At 50.3% G+C, this 10,641-nt stretch overlaps 1 long non-coding RNA gene across 2 annotated transcripts; it reads left to right on the top strand.

Moving 5' to 3' along the window:
• The first annotated feature begins 3,323 nt into the window (after nucleotides 1–3,323).
• Nucleotides 3,324–6,517, top strand: LOC113247131 (uncharacterized). Of its 2 annotated transcripts, none has more exons than XR_008959169.1 (3): nucleotides 3,324–3,587; nucleotides 5,654–5,771; nucleotides 6,209–6,517. It is a non-coding gene; the product is annotated as an uncharacterized LOC113247131 (long non-coding RNA). The 2 variants fall into 2 exon arrangements; XR_003313180.4 differs by lacking the exon at nucleotides 3,324–3,587 and adding an exon at nucleotides 5,099–5,386.
• The last annotated feature ends 4,124 nt before the right edge of the window (nucleotides 6,518–10,641 follow it).

Below are 10,641 nucleotides of genomic sequence, written 5' to 3'. Positions count from 1 at the left end.
TGAAGGAGATGAGGAAGGAGGAGCCATGAAGCTCTCTGGGGAAGAGTGTTCCAGGCAGAGGGAACAGCCTGTGCAAAGTCCCTGAGTCTGGAGCATGCCTGGGTGGAGTAGCAAGGAGGCCCGTGTGGCTGAAGCCAAGTGAGTGAGGGAGAGACAGGAGGGAGAGACATAAGGGGTGAGATGGTATGCAGCAAGCAATAAAGTCAGAAGTGATATTCCAAATACTTAATACCCAGCACGGCATGACCAGCCAGAACAGTACCATCAACCCACACGGCTTCTCTCCTGTGCCCTCAACTCCGATGGCCTCTACTGAGCACCTGAGGGACCCGGACCCTCCTCTTATGGTTTCCACTGTTCGCTGTCCGCCTCCATCCTGTGCACCTGCTGCCGCCATGGCTGTGTCCCCTGTACCTTTAACAGCACCTGCTCCGTAATGGTTGCACGGATGGGTGTCAAAGTCTGTGCTTATCGCGGCTGTATCTTTGACACCTTTAAACATCTCAGTAACCTCTGTCCATTTTCATTTATTTTCCTTTTTATCTTTTAAAAAATTCTTTTAGAGAAAGAGAGAGGGAGGGGCAGAGGGAGAGGGAGAGAGAATCTTAGGCAGGTTCCACACGCAGTGCAGAGCCGACCTGGGGCTCGATCTCATGACCCTGAGATCATGACCTGAGCTGAAATCAAGTGCCCGATGCTTAACCGACTGAGCCACCCAAGTGTCCCACCTTTTTGTCATTTTCTTCCTTTCTCCCTCTCCCTTCCCTCCCCCCTTCTCTCTTTCTCTCTTTCTTTCAACAAAAAGAGCAGTCCCTTTGCTCCACAGCTGAACTAGAGGGTGAGGCCACAGCTCTCAGTTTCCTGGGAGTGTAGGCATAGCCTTGAGAGCGAGTGACTCTCAATTTTGCCCCTGGGTGCCTCTCTGTCCCCATCCTAGTCCTCGCCCCTACCAATGCAAGTCTTTTTTTTCTACCGCTTTCCACTTCTGGGGATGGCTCAGAACTCCTTTTGTGGTAGTGACATAACATTTCCTTTCAAAATAAATTCATTTAAGAATTAGAAGGAAAGGAGAAGCAAGTTGATTGAAGGAACCATCTGTGGTCCACGCAGAGAGGAATGGATGGAGGATGTTTATAAGAGCCTCTGATAAACTCCCTGGCGTGGGAGGTGGCTCGCCTGGGTTCCGTGCGTGGGTGGGAAGCCACCTTGGTCCTCTATGGGTCCGCATCTCGAGGTCTCTGCGAACCAGAGTCGTTAAAATCCCCAAATGGCCAAAAAGCACAGCAAAAGTTGCTCAACCTCACTCACTAATCGACAAGGAAATGTAAGTCAAAACCGCGGCAAGATACTAGCTGTAGTTTCTCAAATGACTCCTATTAAAAAAACAAAACAAAACAAGTGTTGGCCAGGATGTGGAGAAATTGGAGCCCTTGCACACTGTTACTGGGCACGTAAAATGGTGCAGCTGCTGTGGAAAACAGTCTGGTTAAAAAGTTAAACAGATTTTCAGCATGTGATCCAGCAATTCCTCTTCTGGGTATATATACTCAATAGACTTGAAAGGAAGGTCTCAAAGAGATATTTGTACACCCAAGCTCAGAGCGGCATTACTCACAAGAGCCAAAAAGTAGAAGCAACTCAAGTTTCTATCAATGGACAAGTGAATAAACCGAATGTGTTTGAGTCGCACGATGGAATATTTTTCAGTCTTAAAAAGGAAGGAAGCTCTGACACACGCTGTAACATGGATGAACCTTGAGGACATGACGCTGACGGCAAAAAGCCGGTCACAGCAAGACAAGCTCTGTCCAATTTCACGTATACGAGGTAATGGAATCGGTCACATTCAGAGAAACAGAAAGTAGAGGCTGCCAGGGGCCAGGGAGGGGGCGAATGGGCACTTGTTTCGGGGGTAATGAGTTTCAGTATTACAAGATGAAAACGTTCTGAAGTTGGTTTCACAACGATATGAATACGCTTAACGCTACTGAACATACATGTAAAAATGGTTAAGATGGGGGCGCCTGGGTAGCGCAGTTGTTAGACGTCTGCCTTCGGCTCAGGGCGTGATCCCAGCGTTCCCGGATCGAGCCCCACATCGGGCTCCTCTGCTGGGAGCCTGCTTCTTCCTCTCCCACTCCCCTGCTGTGTTCCCTCTCTCGCTGGCTGTCTCTCTGTCAAATAAATAAATAAAATCTTTAAAAAAATTTTTTTTGAAAAAAAGAAAAGAAAGGATTTTCTGACCTAGGCTCCAACTTGGATAAACATGGAGGACAATACGGTGAATGAAATAAGCCAGTCACACACACACACACACACACACACACACACACACACACACAAGCCAAACCACAAAAAACACTCTATGATTCTATTTATATGAGGTCTCTAGAGTGGTCAAATCCAGAGAGACAGGAGTTTAGAATGGTGGGGAGTGACCGGGAATGTTTCATGGGGACAGAGGTTCAGTTTGAGAAGATGAACCAGTCCTGGGGGGAGGGGATGGCTACATACCAGCGTGAATGTGCTTAATGCCCGAGAACTGGACAATTAAAAATGGCTGGGATGGCAAATTTGACCACATTTGAAAAATGATGTCATGGGGTACCTGGATGGCTCAGTCTGTTAAGCACCTGACTCTTGATTTCTTTCTTTTTTTTTTTTTAAAGATTTTATTTATTTATTTGACAGAGACAGATACAGCCAGCGAGAGAGGGAACACAAGCAGGGGGAGTGGGAGAGGAAGAAGCAGGCTCATACGGAGGAGCCCGACGTGGGGCTCGATCCCATAACGCCGGGATCACGCCCTGAGCCGAAGGCAGGCGCTTAACCGCTGTGCCACCCAGGCGCCCCTGACTCTTGATTTCTGCTCAGGTCACGATCTCAGGGTGGCGGGATCCAGCCCTGAGGTGGGCTCCACCCTAAGCGTGGAGTTGGCTTGAGGGTTCTCTCTCTCCCTCTCTCTCTGCTCCTCCCCCACTTGTGCTCATTCTCTCTCAAATAAATAAAATCTTTTTAAAAATAAACAAAGTCCAGGGGGCCTGCCAAGTGTCAAGAGTCTGGGACCTGCCCCCCAGGGAGTCCGTACCAATTACACCTTTACTCCTTGTACGCCTCCATCCCTACCTGGCCCTCCGCGTCTAGCCCCACACACCCAGCGCCCTCTTCAGCCTCAACCCAGGTGCTGCCAGGTCCTTCCAGGTGCAAGTGCAGAAATCCCTGCCCCACCCACTTGTGTGGCCATGTGACTTGCTTTGGCCAATGAAATGTGAGCAGCCATAACACACGTCACTTCCGGGCAGAAGCTTTAAGAGCAGGTGCGGCCCTACTGTTTTTTTTTCCTTTCTGCTACAGCGATCTGCCATGCGGCAGGCAGTGGTCGAGTGAGAAATGAGGTCTCTGATGTGTTAAGCCCCTAAGATTTGGGGCTCGCTTGTTACCGCGATGGAACTGAGCCCGCCCTGACTCTGATGTGGCAGCTGGCGTCTGAGTCCCCTCCTGGATGTGCTGATGAGCTCCTCCTCTGAACCCCAAGGCTGGACCTAGGGTAAGAAGTGAAGCCCTCACCTCGGAAAGCAAAATTTGAGGTGGGTGCCAAAGAACTCAATAGTCAAGGCGAATACTGTTCTAATGCAGTGTTTGAAATCGTCAAAACTCATGCAAAATATCCATGATAAATAAAATAGAAAAAATTAAATGAAGATGGGGTCAGTCACAGTGATGGGCCGAGACATACCGGTGCCTGAAGCAAGGGGAAAAAGTCTATGTGTGCCTCGCTCACCTTGCTCTGGTCTCAGCCCTGGTAAACGCCCATGATGTTTTGCCTGGGGGCATTCTGTGGCCCATGTGGATGCAGGTGCGAATTGGGAGGGAATCGACATCCCTGAGAATAAACCTCCATCACTTTTGGTGGGTCGATACCCTTGCTCCCTCGCCCCTCTTGTGGGATAATGGAGGTGCATGTCCTACACAATGTCTCAGAGGTCCCCAGGGGGCTGAGCCCCAGGTGCCTGCAGTAGTACTGCATTCATTCAAACTCTCTGTATTTGCTGCCTGCCCCTCCCTATCTTGCTTCCCAGCTTCCCCACTCATGCTTTCTAGGATCCCGTTCTTATAAAGTATCTGCACTCAAATCCTTGTCTCAGGCTCTGCAACTGGGGGAAGCCAGCCCAAGGCAAACGTCTATTACAATTTTTTTCAACATGGCAAACACTATAGCTCCTGATTCTCCTCCTAACCTCTGGCCAAACGTGGTGTGTTAATGGTCTATTGCTATGTAACAAATTACTTCAAATGTAGGGGCTTAAAATAACAGCAAACTATTTCTGTGGGTCAGGAATTGAGTCTTGCTTCTCTGGGTCTTCTGCTTCAGGGTCCCTCCTAGGCTACCATCCAAGTGTCAGCTGGGGCTGCAGTGTCATCTAAAGGCTTGGTGAGGGAAGGATCCATTCCCAAGCTCACTCATGTGCTGTTGGCAGGATTCAGTTCCTCATTGGCTGTTGAGGAGGTGGCTCTAAACTCTCCACATGGGGGACACCCGGGTGACTCAGTCCAGCTCAGGTCATGATCCTGGAGTCCCAAGATCGAGCCCCAAGTCGGGCTTCCTGATCAGTGGGGAGTCTGCTTCTCCCTCTCCCTCTGCTCCTCCCCCTGCTCACACTCACTCACACTCTCTTGGTCTCTTAAATAAATAAATGAATGAATGAATGAATGAATAAATAAATAAATAAATAAATAAATAAATAAAATCTTTAAAAAAAATAAGCTCACTACATGGGCCTCTCCCTAGGGCAGCTTACAACATGACAGCTGCCTTCATTGGGCAAGCAAGAGAGTGAGAGAGACACACGGACAAGCAGACAGAGGGAGCAAAAGGGAAGTCTCAGTCTTTAGTAACCTAATCTTGGAAGTGACATCTCATCACCTTTGTCCCATTCTGTTGTTAGAAGTGAGTCACAAGGTCCTGCTCACACTCAAGGGGAGGGGATTACACAGGGTGCATATACCAGGAGGCAGGGATCGTGGGGGTCATCTTGGAGGCTGTCCCTTCTTAGTGTATGGCTTGACCACCGGCTGAGTTGCTCAGGCCCCTAATGGGGGTGCCCTCCTAAGCTCCTCTCTTTCTGTCCTCCTGTCCACAAGGCCCTCTACCCTAGTTCCAGATGGCCCCTCTTGTCCTATCTCCTTCCCTGATCCTGGACTGGCCATGTTGGTCTTCCTCCTCTTCTTGAAGCTTAGTCCCACCACAGGGTCCTTGCACCTTTTGGTCCCTCTGCCTGGAATTCTCTGCCCTCAGACATTGGCATGGCTTCTCCTTCAGGTTCTCTCACCAGACTGCCCTCCAGGTGTCAGCTAGGGCTGCAGTCTCATCTGAAGGCTTAATCAGGTAAGGACCCACTTCCTTGTGGCTTTAGTTTCAACATGAAATCCTTAAAGATGCATTCCTGGTCCACCATAACATTTAGCCCTAGTCAGTAAAGAGTTAACTCTGCAGGTTTGGGGTGCTCGAATCCGGCATATTCTGTCTGCAGGACTGGTCCTTACCTTGCTCCTGGGAGGTCATCTTTAAGCTCCTGGAGTGTCCTGCCTGATAAGAGTGCCTGTGTACCTATGTGCCAGACAGTCTATGTTCACAATATGATTTATGGTGCAGGGCCTTGCGTCACCATGCAGTATCAGCTTGACCTCCAGAGGGAGGGAGCCTGAGGTCAGCCACACGAGTGGTCAGCCTGCCTGTGTCACCAACTCCCAGAAAACCCCTGGGCACCAAGGTAAGTTTCCCTCGTTGGCAGTAACACTGTTGCTGGGAGAATCGAAGGCTGTCTGCGTGACTCCACGGGGAGGGGACACCTGGAAGCTTGTGCCTGGTCTCTCCTGGATCCTGCCCCATGCACCTGAGTCCTTTGCTGATTTTATTTTATTTTATTTTAAAAGGATTTTATTTATTTATTTATTTATTTAGAGCAGGGGAAGGGCAGAGGGAGAGGGAGAGAGAGAATCTTAACTAGACTCCACACCCAGCATGGAACCTGACAGGGTGCTCAATCCTATGACCCTGAGATCATGACCTGAGCCAAAATCAAGAGTCAGATGCTTAACCTACTGAGCCACCCAGGCACCCCCCCTTTGCTGATTTTAACTGTAGTCTTCTCCTGTAATAAATCATGACCGTACATAACAGAGCTTTTCTGACTTCTGTGTATCCTAGGGAATCATTCACCCCAAGGGTGGTCCTGGGGGACCCCTGGCTCAAGTCCCCAAACTCCCAGCCATCCTCTCTGGATCTTCATTGCCCTTGTCACTGAAGGGTACGTTCTTGCTCGTTTACTATTTCCTGTCTCTCTCCTCTGGATCGAGGGCTCCAGAAGGCCAGGACCTTGTCTGTCACTCTCATGAGAGGCGGAAGAGTAGAGGGGTCAGGGGTCTGGTCCTGGCTCTGCTACTTTCTGGCGGTGTGGCCCTGGGCAACCAACATCCCCTCTCCTTGCTCCAGTCTCCGTGTCTGTGAAATGGGAACAGAAGCACTCATTCTTCCTTGGGAGGCGGGTGGGCGGGATTTATAAATGCTTGTAAAGGTCTTGGTAAGTATTAGCTTCTAAGCACCAGTCACTCTGCCTCCCCAGTAGCTAGAGTCTGGCAGGTCAGTGCTCATAAAGAGCAAATGAATTAGGGAGACACTTCCAAAGCCTTTGACATAGGGAGGCAGGAGGGGAGGGGGACAGCCCAGATGCTGGGGAGGAGGAGGAGCACAGAAGCCAGAGGATGGGAGAGGTGCCAGGGAGCGTCAGACGCCCACCCTATGGCTCTCTGGCCACACACAGGCCCTGCCAGGGGGCTGCCTGGGGAGCCGGGCCCGCTGGGAGGAGGCCCATGGGAGTGGCAGGCTGGGTAGAGAGGGAGAGGGTGGGAAAAACCAAATCCCACGGTCATGGCTCCTAGGAGGAAATGTGTGGGAGGTCTGGGGGGGTCAAGGCAGCTGGAGCCGGGGTTGTGGGCGGGCGCCGGCCAGGCCCCAAAGAAAGGCTGTGTTGGGCGGCTGCCGGTCTGGCCTGGCCTGGGAGGAGGCCTCCTTGCCGCCGGACACCCTGGAGATGTTGCCAGACGCAGCCCTGGCCCCCCAGGAGGAATGTGCCCCCCTCCGCACCCCCTGCCTCTAGACTCTTCCACATAAGGCTTTCGGGGGTGCTCATGCCATATGAGTTCAGGACAAAGGAATCAGAAGCACATGAACTGGATTCCCCAGGGAGGAGAAGTTCTGGAAGCGAAGACTAAAAGGAAGAGAACAGCCAGAGGGGTACTGGGACCAGACTTGGGAGGCAGCGGGAGGAGGTGCCTGGCTCCAAGCAGCCTTCACAGCCCCTGAGTTCTTAAATTAGGGCCATGCTTCGGGTGCCACGAGGGCCTCGCGTGTGGCCGGGGCACCTCCCTCTACCTCTCTGAGCCTCTGTTTCTTTCCTTAGTGGCCCAGATGCTCAGCTCAATATACTTGGAGTAAGCCACGCTCTTTCTGTCTCTGTCTCTGTCTCTGTCTCTGTCTCTATCTCTATCTCTCTCCTGCACCAGCAAACCCTGAGGGCTCTACTTGCAAATCCAGCCAGAATCCACCTGCTTTTCACTGTCTCGAGGGCCCCAGCCTGGATCAGCCCCATCTATCTGACAGAGGTCCTGCCCTTCCAGCTCCCACAGGCCCCCCACCCCAACAGTTCCCCCAACAGTGGCCAGAGGGTGCCCTTGAACATCTGAGTCAGATCCCATCTCTTGTCGACTCAGGAACCCCATGGCTCCCATCTCACTCAGAGCAAAAGCCAAAGTCCACCCCATGACCCAGAAGGCTCTGCAGGCTCTACCCCAACCCCCCGCCCTCCCCTCCTCTGCTTTTCTCACTATTCCCTCCAGCCCACTGGCTTCCTCACTGTTCCTGGCATGCTCTTACCCCAGGGGAGCACTTACAGTCCCCCTGCTTGCTGCCCTCCTCCCCTAGACCTCCACATGCCTCTCTCCTCGCTGCCTTCAGGTCTTCACTCAGACATCACCTCCTTGGAAAGCCTTCCCCAACCCCCAACTTAAAACCGCACTCTCTCCGTGCCTTTCTTATTTTTCGTAACACACCACCATCCGACACTGTCGATTTTACTTCTTGATCTGGCTTCCTGTCTGTCTCCCCAGGAGAACGCCAGTTCCATGAGGGTGTTGTCTGCTTTGTTCCCTACCCGCGTCCCCAGTGTGCAGAATAGGGCTTGCACCGAAGGCACCTGCTGGTTTAATCAGCCGACCGGTGCCGATCCCGTCCGCAGATGGTTGGAGCGACTTTTTAGTAGCTTTATCAAGGTGTAACTTACTTAACATATAATTTGCCTACTGTATGTGTTCAGTTAAATGATTTCTAGTAAATTTGCTGAGCTGTGCAACCATTACCACAATCCAGCATCTGCAAACACTTCTATAACCCCAAAGTTCCCTCATCCCCATTGCAGTCCCTCTCCACTCTCCTCCCCTGCCCCAGGCAACCACTCTTCTGCTTTGTCTCCCCATAACTTTGCCTCTTCTAGAAATTGCACATAAATGGAATCATACAATTTGTAGTATTTTGTGTCTGACTTTTTTAATGCAGTATGGTGTTTTTTAAAATTTTTTAAAGATTTTATTTATTTGTTTGAGAGAGAGAGACCATGAGCTGGGGTGAGGGGAGGGACAGAGGGAGAGGGAGAAGCAGACTCCCCGTGGAGCAGGGCGCCTGACTCTATGGACGGACCCTGTTTTGTTCACCCGTTCATCTGTGGACGGCCATTTGAGTTGCTGCCACCTTTTAACCGTCGTGAATAATTCTGCTGTGAACAGTTGCGCACACATGTGCTTTCGTTGCTGGATTATATGGTCGGTGCCTGCTTAACTTTTTAAGAAACTGTCAGATTGTCTCCCAAAGCGATTCCCGCCACATCTTCCCCAACACCAGGTATCATCAGCCTTTCTTATTTTGGCTGTTCCGAAGGGTGTATGAGGCGTATCTCATTGTGGTTTTACCCTGCACTTCTTTACCACCTGGTGATGGCAAGGATCTTTTCCTATCCTTATCTGCGATCCAGAGATCCTCTTTGCCGAAGTATCTGTTCAAATCCTTCACCCATTTCCAAATTGGGACTCTGGGTTTTCTTGTCGAGTTTTCAGAAAATTATTTTTCAGCTGCTTGTTGCTGGTACAGAGCAACAGAATTCATTTTTGTATATTGACCTTGTATCCAGGAACCTTGCTAAATTCGCTTAATCCTGTCCGTTCGTCAGTAGATTTTTATTATATCCGCCAGTTACCTGATTTCGTCACTCACAAATGGTGAAGGTTTTACTTATTACATTTTGATCCTTACCTGTTCTCTTGGCTTTCCTTTCTTTGTTGTCCTGGCTGGAAACCTCTAGAGCAGTGCTGAAAAGAAGCAATGACAACAGCTGTCATTTTCTTGTCCTGCTCTCTGGGGGAAATCTTCCACTATTTTACAACGAACTTTCATATTTGCTGTGGGTCTTTCTTTTCCTTTCTTTTCTATTTCTTTTTTTTTCCTTTTCTTTCTCTTTCTCTTTTCTTTCTCTTCTTTTTTCTTTTCCTTTCTTTTCTTTCTCTTTTCTTTTTCTTTCTTCCTCTCTCTCTTTCTCTCCTTCCTTCCTTCCTTTTTTATAGGTAACATATCAGAGTTTAGAAGTTCCCTTCTAGTTCTACTTGAGTGAGTTTTTTTAAGATTATTTATTTATTTATTTCACAGAGATAGAGACAGCCAGCGAGAGAGGGAACACAAGCAGGGGGAGTGGGAGAGGAAGAAGCAGGCTCCCAGCGGAGGAGCCCGATGTGGGACTCGATCCCGGAACGCCGGGATCACGCCCTGAGCCGAAGGCAGACGCCCAACGACTGAGCCACCAGGCGCCCCTACTTGAGTGAGTTTTAAACATGAACAAATGCTGAATCTTAGTAGTGGGTCTGAGAACTCTTTATACACTCTGGGTACAAGCCCCCCATCAGATGTACAAGCTGCACATATTTCCCCCGAAGGCTGTGGCTTGGCTTTTCATTCTCCCTGTGTCTTCTGAAGGGCACACATCTTCATTTTGATGAAGTCCAGTTTATGAATGTTCTGTTTCATGGGCCGTGCTTTTGGCGACACACCTAAGGAATCTTCGCCTAAGTCAAGGTCGCAAAGATTTCTTCATCCACTTCATCGTTTTCGGTTTTACATGTAGGTCTACGATCTACTTAGAGTTACTCGTTGTGTAGGAAGTGAAGCAGGGCCTAAGTTGTTGGTCTCCTTCTTCTTGCAGGTGTCTGTCCTGTTCTCAAAGGGGGCTGTCTGTTTCTCGTGGAGTTAACATTGGGCTCCCGCTCCCCTGCCTGGACTCCCCCACTGGGCCCAGGGAAGGTTACAGAAGAGAAACCCATGGGAGCCTGCCCAAACAGGATGTTGCCCAACCCTCTCAGGGCTGAAATCCAACCTCTAGGGCCCTTATCGGCACTTGCATCGCCTGTTCTGGGCAGTTCTGACCGAGCCCAACCATAGGGCCTGCCCCTCCACCCTTGCCCCTTCCAATGGCTTGGGGCTGGCACAGGAGCCTTGATACCCAAACAGAGCAAGGTGTCAGCAGGGCCAACAGACCCCTTGGC

This window comes from Ursus arctos, unplaced genomic scaffold, assembly GCF_023065955.2.
Source record: "Ursus arctos isolate Adak ecotype North America unplaced genomic scaffold, UrsArc2.0 scaffold_14, whole genome shotgun sequence".
NCBI lineage: Eukaryota > Metazoa > Chordata > Mammalia > Carnivora > Ursidae > Ursus > Ursus arctos.
The sequence above is the reverse complement of the archived record's forward strand: the minus strand, read 5'-3'. Positions and strand labels throughout refer to the sequence as shown.